The sequence below is a fragment of the Bombina bombina genome, chromosome 2 (assembly GCF_027579735.1).
Source record: "Bombina bombina isolate aBomBom1 chromosome 2, aBomBom1.pri, whole genome shotgun sequence".
NCBI lineage: Eukaryota > Metazoa > Chordata > Amphibia > Anura > Bombinatoridae > Bombina > Bombina bombina.
Window position 1 is genome coordinate 1,146,044,752 of NC_069500.1, and position 9,466 is coordinate 1,146,054,217.

Below are 9,466 nucleotides of genomic sequence, written 5' to 3' on the forward strand. Positions count from 1 at the left end.
AAGCATTACTGGGCTAAAAAGAAGCTGCACACAGGTGGTAAATCACGGTAGAACACGCTAACAAGTTATTAGGCTGGTTGTTTATTCCTGAGAATGTGCTTCTCTCTATGTGTATTGTGTCTACATATGTGTATATATGTATCCAGTACAGTATTGAATTATTATATAATTTTTCCTGACACCCTGGCAGTTGCTGTTTCTTTTGAGATGTGAGTGCAAATCCACCCTGTCTGTTCTGTGTGTATATATGTATGTATGTGTGCGAGAGGTGTGTTGCGGCTACGTCAGAGAGACCACGTGTTGTGTACACGACAGCAGGAATCCAGGAAGGCGTTGGGGTTTCTGTCCAATGGTGGCGGTATACCCATGAAGGTTTGAGAGGTGGTGAGTGCAAGTCTTCGACCTGTTCCCTCTCCCGTGTCTGCCCCACAGATCTGCTTTGAATGTTTCTACAACCTCTGACTCCTTCACCGCTGAACAAACCTCTATGACACACTTCCAGTTCAGGTCGCAGCAGGAGGTTGGGAGGTACTAGCACGGCTTCTGAGCTGACACGGACTACAGCTTCTATTCAGTGCTCCTTTATCCTAATATCGTCACAGGATACAGGTAACCCCTGATATACATGTTGCACTGCAGTTTAAGGTATATTTCACAATACTTTTGATCAGAACAGTATCCTGTGGATTTGAGCACTCAAAGTCCAGTACATTAATACGCATACATACTAGTGTGTATTTATACCAGCATATCAGCAATTTTATATGCTACATATGGGAACAGCATTAATACTATATAGTGAGCCACATATAGTGATCACTCAAACCTGCACTGTTTTCTTTTTGGTTCTGTGCACATATGTATTTACACATATTAACACATACCCAGGTATACACATATATAGACATGTATACACACATATTTAGATATGCAGTATATATATATATATATATATATATATATATATATATGTCTCTCTCTCTCTGTATGTATATATATATATATATATATATATATATATATATATATATATCTATATATCATACCACAAGTCAGGAAGCACTCTCGGTTTTTTAAGACAGTTCCTTTAATATGTGAACGTTTTCGGGGTCGCCCCTGTCCTGACACAAGTGAAACATAAATACTACCTTCTTAAATAGAATCCCCTCCAACATTACAGCATGCGCTAGGTAGCTTACAACAGCTCGGTCTGGACAAAAAAAGATTCTCAACACCAAATGTGAACGGAAAAGGCATAACAAAGTTTGACGAATAGGAAACACGTATTACACATCGTTATCATCAGTGTACTGATATTTAAATGATGTCAGCAGATCATCAGACTTATATTATATCAACTTACATCACTGAATCGTGAAAATCATATCGTAATCCTTCTACTGAACAGCACATTATAATTAGCACTATACCTGTGGATCATATTTTCTCACTACTTCCTTACTAACACTCTGTATCAGAATCGGCTGTTCAAGTATGGGCTAATTAGAAGATCCTACTAAGTTTTACAAATTTTAAGGGGTTACTATAGCCAACTTTATTATTCATCTGTCTGCTAGACAAACTATATGTACTACATCAAGCACTGTAGGAGTACTCTTTTGCAAAATTAAAACCTACAATTTGACAAATAAGAGGTCCAGATCAATATTATCAATTATGACCCTACTTTTAACTTACAATAAATATTGTAAATCAAGGTGTACAGTAAGCCACTATGGAAACAAGGTACCAAGGGTGAATATCTATTTAGATTCTTTCTGCAATAGGGTCCTACCCCTATCCCCACCTCTGTACATAGATGGTACATGATCAATTATGATGTATCTCAGATCAGTGTACTGGTCAGTGCAAATGGTACATATAGCAGTTATACTTGAATTAGAAAGTTCAATGGGTGCAATTAAGGAAGCACAAGCGAAAGGAACCCAGGCCTAGAGGACAGATTACACAGGATGAGGAATTGCAAGCATGAGGAGGTTAACAGATGATGCAGAGTTAACAGCACTATGTAAAAATATGCCACAGAGTGAGTAATAGGCAGTGCAAGCAAGCAGGCAAGCGGAGACAACTGAAGTTGTTATGGAACTGGTTACAGGGTGAATTAGGAGCAGATGCTATGTAAAAAGTCTACACACAGTACTGTACACTTGTCTTGCTCCACACGCTCCGGTGTCTTACTGTGAGAAGGAAACTGCTTGACGTGCTCCACACGCTCCGGTGTCTTACAGTGAGGAGGATGCCGTAGGTCTCTTCGGTGACGTCACATGCTCCGGCGTGTACTAGTGAATCAAGCTGGATTGTTGTCCATACCGTAACATGCTGCAGCTAACTCCTGAAGTGGAGAGAGACAGGTAGGAATACTGATGAAAAGCGCAAAAAGTATCTTTAAATGAAGCACTCGGATAATACTTCAAAGGCTAGTTGAGAGAGCACCGTCAAGCTCACAGATATCCTAAAGGATTGAATTACCTAGCAAAGGTAGGTGGGTAAATGACGGTTAAATAGGATGTTGAGGTCACATGGGAAGGCATTTAAAGGGGAAGTATGTTTACACATGTCACATATGAACAGGTTCCTGACAACCCACTGCAGGTAGTGCAACCACTGCACCGGAAGCACCCTATTTTCGTAGTGTTTAACCAGGTGGTATTAGTATAGCTCTGTTTACAATCAGGATGCATGAGTAAGTCCCTCAAATATCTTCCTCTCATGAACCCCACCATAGGGGTATCCATCGCATCAAATGGTAATGTAGAATCTGATGTAATAATGTTCCATCGTTCTTTAATGGTTCTAGGGACCCAATTCTTTCAGGTATAAATTTTGTGGATAAGATCAATCTTCCTTTCACTTCATCCTTCTTTGTCTTCTGTAGAGCTTCCCCTTGAGTTTCATTTATACTTTCACAATAAACCATATTCAATATTCTGCTGTCATAGCCCCAATCCTCGAACTTGGCCCTCATCTCCTTCATTTGTATAGACTTTAATTGGTCATTACTGTTGTTGCGCGCAACTCTCCTAAATTGTGACTTTGGTAAGGCCTTCTTTAGGTTTGAAGGATGACAACTAGTAACCTTAAGAATGGAGTTTCTATCAGTATCCTTTTGGTAAAGGATAGTGTGTAAAACACCCTCCTGTTTGAAGATCCGAAGATCCAAAAAGTCAATAGAATGTTGCTTGACCTTATTCAATTTTGCAAACGATTCTTCCAACTCCTGTTGGCTACCGTTCCAGATCATAAATAAATCGTCAATATATTTCTGAATATCCTGATTATTTGATATGCAACAACTATGTTACCTGAGTCTCAAAATAAGCCATGTATAAATTAGCATAGGATGGGGCCACATTGGACCCCATCGCTGTAACGTATATTTGCAAGAAGAAGTCCTTCTCTGTCTACAATAGTTATATAGTTACAATAGACAGTATTCCAATATTCCAATAATTGCAAAATAGTATCAATGGGAGGACCCACATAGGGATATCTCAGTAGCATAACTCGTATTGCTGTCATCCCTTCCTCATGTAGTATGACTGTATAAAGACTAGTGATGTCAAGTGTAACTAGTAGTTCATCACCCTTTAACTCATTAATCAGTGGTAGCATTTTAATCAGTTCAATGTAATCTAACAAAAAAGATTCCATATTCCTCACCAAAGGCTGTAAAATACTGTCTAGGTATGTTGCAATTGGTTTGAGTATAGACCCCCATGGCAAAACAATGGGTCTCGCAGGTGGTTTAAGAGGGTGTTTGTGCAACTTTGGTAGAGTTAGGCTGACCATATTGCCCCTTTAAGAAGGAACACATATGAAAAATACATATGTGAGGGTTCTTATACAAAACAATTTCTTTAAACAGCCCTGAAAACAGCCCTGACATATGTATTTTTCATGTGTCCCTTTTTAAAGCGGCAATATGGTCAGCCTAGGTAGAGTGTACAAGATGGGTATAATTGGAAATTCAACCTGCAAATAGTCACAAAATGTTGTAGAAATGCTGTTGGCTCGAACCATCCTTACAAGATAAGCATCAATTTTCTGCTTGAATTCCCTTGTAGGGTCTGTATGCAATTTACGATAAACAGTTGAATCACCTAACTGGTTTAAGATTTAATCTCCATAATCAGTATAGTTCTGTAATAAAAGGGCAACACCCTTATCCGCTTCTCTGATTACCAATTGATGGTTGTTACAGAGACTTTTCAGAGCATCTCTCTTATCTCTAGTTAGGTTATTATGAGTCAATCCATGTTTTGTTTACTGTTCATTATACAGATCCTGTCCCAACATTCTACAAAAAGTCTTCACACTTGGACTTGAAAGTTTTGGGTCAAATGTACTCAGTTTCTTGAATTGCTCCCTCTCACCACTACTGTTACCAAAATATTCCTTATGGCACACTTTTCTCTGAAACTTATATAAATCCACATGCAGATAGAATTAATCAGCATGCTCAATTGGAATAAAGGAGAATCCTTTCTCAAGAATTCTTGTTTCAGTATAAGTGAGTTGATGGGAGCTTAAATTCAGGACGATACTTGGATTTAGTTCCTTTACCACTGTCGAGGTGGTTTTCCCCTTATTCCCATGCTTGTGCCTGCCTCTCCTTGTATGTGGCCTCTGCCTGAGGCATTTTTTAAGCATGTAACCATAGGCTGTACTTTAGGGTTTTGGCCACCGATTGCCATGCTAGTATTATCAGTATCAGATATGTTATCTGAGCTGTCCACTGTATTCATGGCTCTTGACTTAAAAATCCTGGCGCACCTGTTCCTTGATTCATACATGTGCTCATCAGAGCCCATTAACCATCTGTAGATCCTTTTCTCCCTATAATCTGTGGTCACAGCATCCTATTTTCTTTTTTAAAAGGCAATAATCAATTCCTTTTCATATTCATCAACCTGTGATTTTACTTTATCCAACCGTGGCTCTGTGGGATCCCTTTTCAATTTCTCACTATGGATAATTTCAAATGACTGTATCTCAACATTTACTTGTTGTAATAGTGTTCCAACCTCCACAGTGATTAAGGAGGTTGGAACACTATTACATTAAATGTTGAGATACAGTCATTTGAAATGATCCATATACATGAGGTAACCTGTACAACTAGGTATATTGTGTACATGCTTAATTGTCCATGTGGTAAATTTTATATAGGGAAGACCAAGGATGACCTACGTACATGTATGGACAACTATAGGAGCGCTATAAATTTTGCCATAAGGGAGGGAAAATCTGAAACAACCAGTAGCAAGGCATTTTTTTATTACACAAGCATTTAGTGGCTGATCTGAGATACATCCTAACTGATCATGTACAAACTATGTACAGAGGTGGGGATATGAGTAGGACCCTATTGCAGAAAGAATCTAAATGGATATTCACCCTTGATGTTTTTTGTAAGTTAAAAGTAGGGTCATAACATAATATTGATCTGGTCCTCTTATTTCTCAAATTGTAGGTTTTCATTTTGCAAAAGGGTACTCCTACAGTGCTTGATGTAGTATATATAGGTAGTTTAAGTCTAGCAGACAGATGAATAATACAATTGGTTTTAGTCCTTAAAATTTTGTATAGCTTAGTAGGATCTTCTAATTATTTCATACTTGAACAGCTGATTCTTATACAGAATGTTAGTAAGGGAGTAATGAGATAGTATGATCCACAGGTATAGCGCTAATTATAATGCGCTGTTCAGTAGAAGGATTACGATATGATGTTCATGATTCAGTGATATAAGTTGATATAATTTAATTGTGATGATCCGCTGACATCATTTAAATATCAGTGCACTGTTTGATGATAACGATGTGTAATACGTGTTTCCTATTGGTCAAACTTTGTTATGCCTTTACCGCAAACACCAAGGAAAACCGGCACAGGTATAAAACTTTAGAATGTTCTTTATTACTTCTTCTTAAAACACAGCTTGTTGTTAAAAACACAGCACAGATCTGATAGACATGTCTAACATGTTTCGGCTTTAGTTAGCCTTAATCATAGACTCTGCCTTTTCCGTTCACATTTGGTGTTGAGAATGTTTTTTGTCCAGACGAGATGCCGTAAGCTACCTCGTGCATGTGCAGTTGCGCTTAGAAGCCGCCTCAGCACTTGGGCTGTAATGGTGGAGGGGATTCTATTTAAGAAGGTATGATTTATATTTTACTTATGTCTGAGGACGGGGGCAACCCTGAAAACGTTCACATATTAAAGGAGCTGTCTTAAAAAAACAAGAGTGCTTCCTGGCTTGTTGTATGGTATGTAGATTGGTTGGAGTGCACCCTGGTTGCTGTGAAAGAAAACAGTGAGTGCTGGACCTGTGTTATTTCTGTTATCTATCTCTCTGTTATATATATATATATATATATATATATATATATATATACTGTACATATATATATATATATATATATATATATATATATATATATATATATATATATATATATATACACCGGCCACTTTATTAGGTACACCTTGCTAGTACCAGGTTGGACCCCCTTTTGCCTTCAGAACTGCCTTAATTCTTCATGGCGTAGATTCAACAAGGTGTTGGAAACATTCCTCAGACATTTTGGTCCATATTAACATGATAGCATCACACAGTTACTGCAGATTTGTTGGCTGCACATCCATGATGCAAATCTCCCGTTCCACTACATCCCAAAGGTGCTCTATTGGATTGAGCTCTGGTGACTGTGGGGGACATGGGAGTACAGTGAACTCATTGTCATGTACAAGAAACCAGTTTGAGATGATTTGAGACATGGTGCATTATCCTGCTGGAAGTAGCCATCAGAAGATGGGTACACTGTAGTCATAAAGGGATAGACATGGTCAGCAACAATAATCAGGTAGGCTGTGGCATTTAAACAATGCTCAATTGGTACTAAGGGGCCCAAAGTGTGCCAAGAAAATATCCCCCACCCCATTACACCACCACCACCAACCTGAAACCTTGACACAAGGCAGGATGGATCAATGCTTTCATGTTGTTTACGCCAAATTCTGACCCAACCATCTGAATGTTGCAGCTTTTTCCAATCTTCTATTGTCCAATTTGGTAAGCCTGTGCAAATTGTAGCATGTTTTTGTTCATAGCTGACAGGAGTGGCACCTGGTGTGGTCTTCTGCTACTGTAGCCCATCTGCTGGGTTTGCTGTGTTGTGTGTTCAGAGATGGTAATCTGCATACCTTGGTTGTAATGAGTGGTTATTTAAATTACCGTTGCTTTCTATCATCTCAAATCAGTCTGCCCATCCTCCTCTATGGTTGTGCGTGAAAATCCCAGTAGATCAGCAGTTTTTTTAAATACAGTACTCAGGCCAGCCCGTCTGGCACCAACAACCATGCCACATTCAAAGTCAATTAAAGGGACAGTCTAGGCCAAAATAAACATTTATGATTCAGATAGAGAATGTAATTTTAAACAATTTTCCAATTTACTTTTATCACCAATTTTGCTTTGTTCTCTTGGTATTCTTAGTTGAAAGCTTAACCTGGGAGGTTCATATGCTAATTTCTTAGACCTTGAAGGCCACCTCTTTTCAGAATGCATTTTAACAGTTTTTCACCACTAGAGGGTGTTAGTTCACGTATTTCATATAGATAACACTGTGCTCGTGCATGTGAAGTAATCTGGGAGCAGGCACTGATTGGCTAAACTCAGTCTGTCAAAAGAACTGAAATAAAGGGGCAGTTTGCAGAGGCTTAGATACAAGATAATCACAGAGGTTAAAAGTATATAAATATAACTGTGTTGGTTATGCAAAACTGGGGAATGGGTAATAAAGGTATTTTCTATCTTTTAAAACAATACAAATTCTGGTGTAGACTGTCCCTTTAAATCCCCTTTCTTCCACATTCTGATGCTCGGTTTGAACTCCAGCAAGTCATCTTCACCACCTCTAGATGCCTAAATTCATGGCGTTGCTGCCATGTGATTGGCTGATTAGCAATTTGTGTTACCAAGCAATTGAACCGGTGTACCTAATAAAGTTGCCAGTAAGTGTATGTATATATATATGTGTGTGTGTATATATATATATATATATATATATATACACACACACACAATATCCCTTTTTAACCCTTTTAAAACTTTATTTTCAATATGAATGTTATCCTTTTTTATTATTATTATTAAGTAGCTGCATGTAATACTTTATTTTAATAAGCTTGACATATGTTTTGTGAAATTTTCTTTGTTTACTTTATTTTAATGTGCTGGAACCTCGTGGAGTGTGTTAGCTGAGGTTCCTGTTGTGTTCCAACAGGATCTATAGTGTTATCTGGTGATGAGGTTGTGTTTTTCTGATTGTTGTCAGCATTGCGCTTCATCATGGGAAGACAAAGCTTCAGGCTTTAAATATGAAAGTGGGCTGCCTATTAATTACTGTTATTTGCAATGTAAAAGTAATATGTAGAAATAAGTAACATCCATCTATTATGTGTTTTTTTTTTCAGTCGGAATAAGACTCTTGATAAGGTTAAAAGAAATAAAGGTCTATCTTTCAAGAACAACTCACAAGAAATGAAGCACAGAAAAGGCAAAGCAAATCAGTTACCAATAGAAACGTCTGAATTTGGTACGCAGCCATGTGAAATCACAAAATGGTGACCTTAACTTGCTGCTGTATGAGTCGCTAGTTATCAAATTACTTTCCCCATGGAAACAGACATCGTGAGTTTTAAACAATTGAATTTCTAAACGGATCAGTTGTGGCTCTTATATTGCAAACAACATCATGTCAATATAAATTAATAACAAAACACAGAAAGAGACTGAAAAACAATTAGTAACATTATACTAAAGGCATTTCACTTGTTGCATTTAAGAGATAATTATAAACTTGATTACCTTTTTTAAAACTACAATATATCTTTTTTTGTGTGTGTGCTGGGGCACGTCAATACCCACCAATAAAGCTGTGGGCATTATCCTTATCAGCCAGTAAGCAACATGTGTCTGTAAACAAGCATGGTGCAGTATTGAAAGAAATACATTCTTTTTGTAAGGCAATCTGATAGACTTGATGCTTCAAAATGCAAAGATAATTTTAGTCTCACAACCAGCCATGTCATTGTTTAATCTGCAGCACTTTTTTAGGTGGGCAAGCAACATAGTTGCTGGACAACCTATTGTTATTGTTAGGATTATTATTATTTTTATTATTTCGCTGTTTTTCTATTGCCTATAACTCTTGAACTGCTAATGCAAAGCTCTTGAAATCAGGTATGGTGGTACAACCTATTGCTCTGCTACATCTCAAGCAATATTGCACTCATAGGTCACATGCTCTAGCAGCCATATTGCTTTTTGCGACTAATTTCGACAAACACTTAAAAATCTTCTCTTAATGCAATAAAGCGCAATTTTGCACATATGCTCCTTGCAAGGTCCTCTACCAAGTTTGTTAAAACTGCGATTTTT

At 37.7% G+C, this 9,466-nt stretch overlaps 1 long non-coding RNA gene across 1 annotated transcript; it reads left to right on the forward strand.

The window, feature by feature from the left end:
• Nucleotides 1-353: 353 nt before the first annotated feature.
• Nucleotides 354-8,903, forward strand: LOC128648188 (uncharacterized). The gene is made up of 2 exons (XR_008400529.1): nt 354-609; nt 8,500-8,903. It is a non-coding gene; the product is annotated as an uncharacterized LOC128648188 (long non-coding RNA).
• The last annotated feature ends 563 nt before the right edge of the window (nt 8,904-9,466 follow it).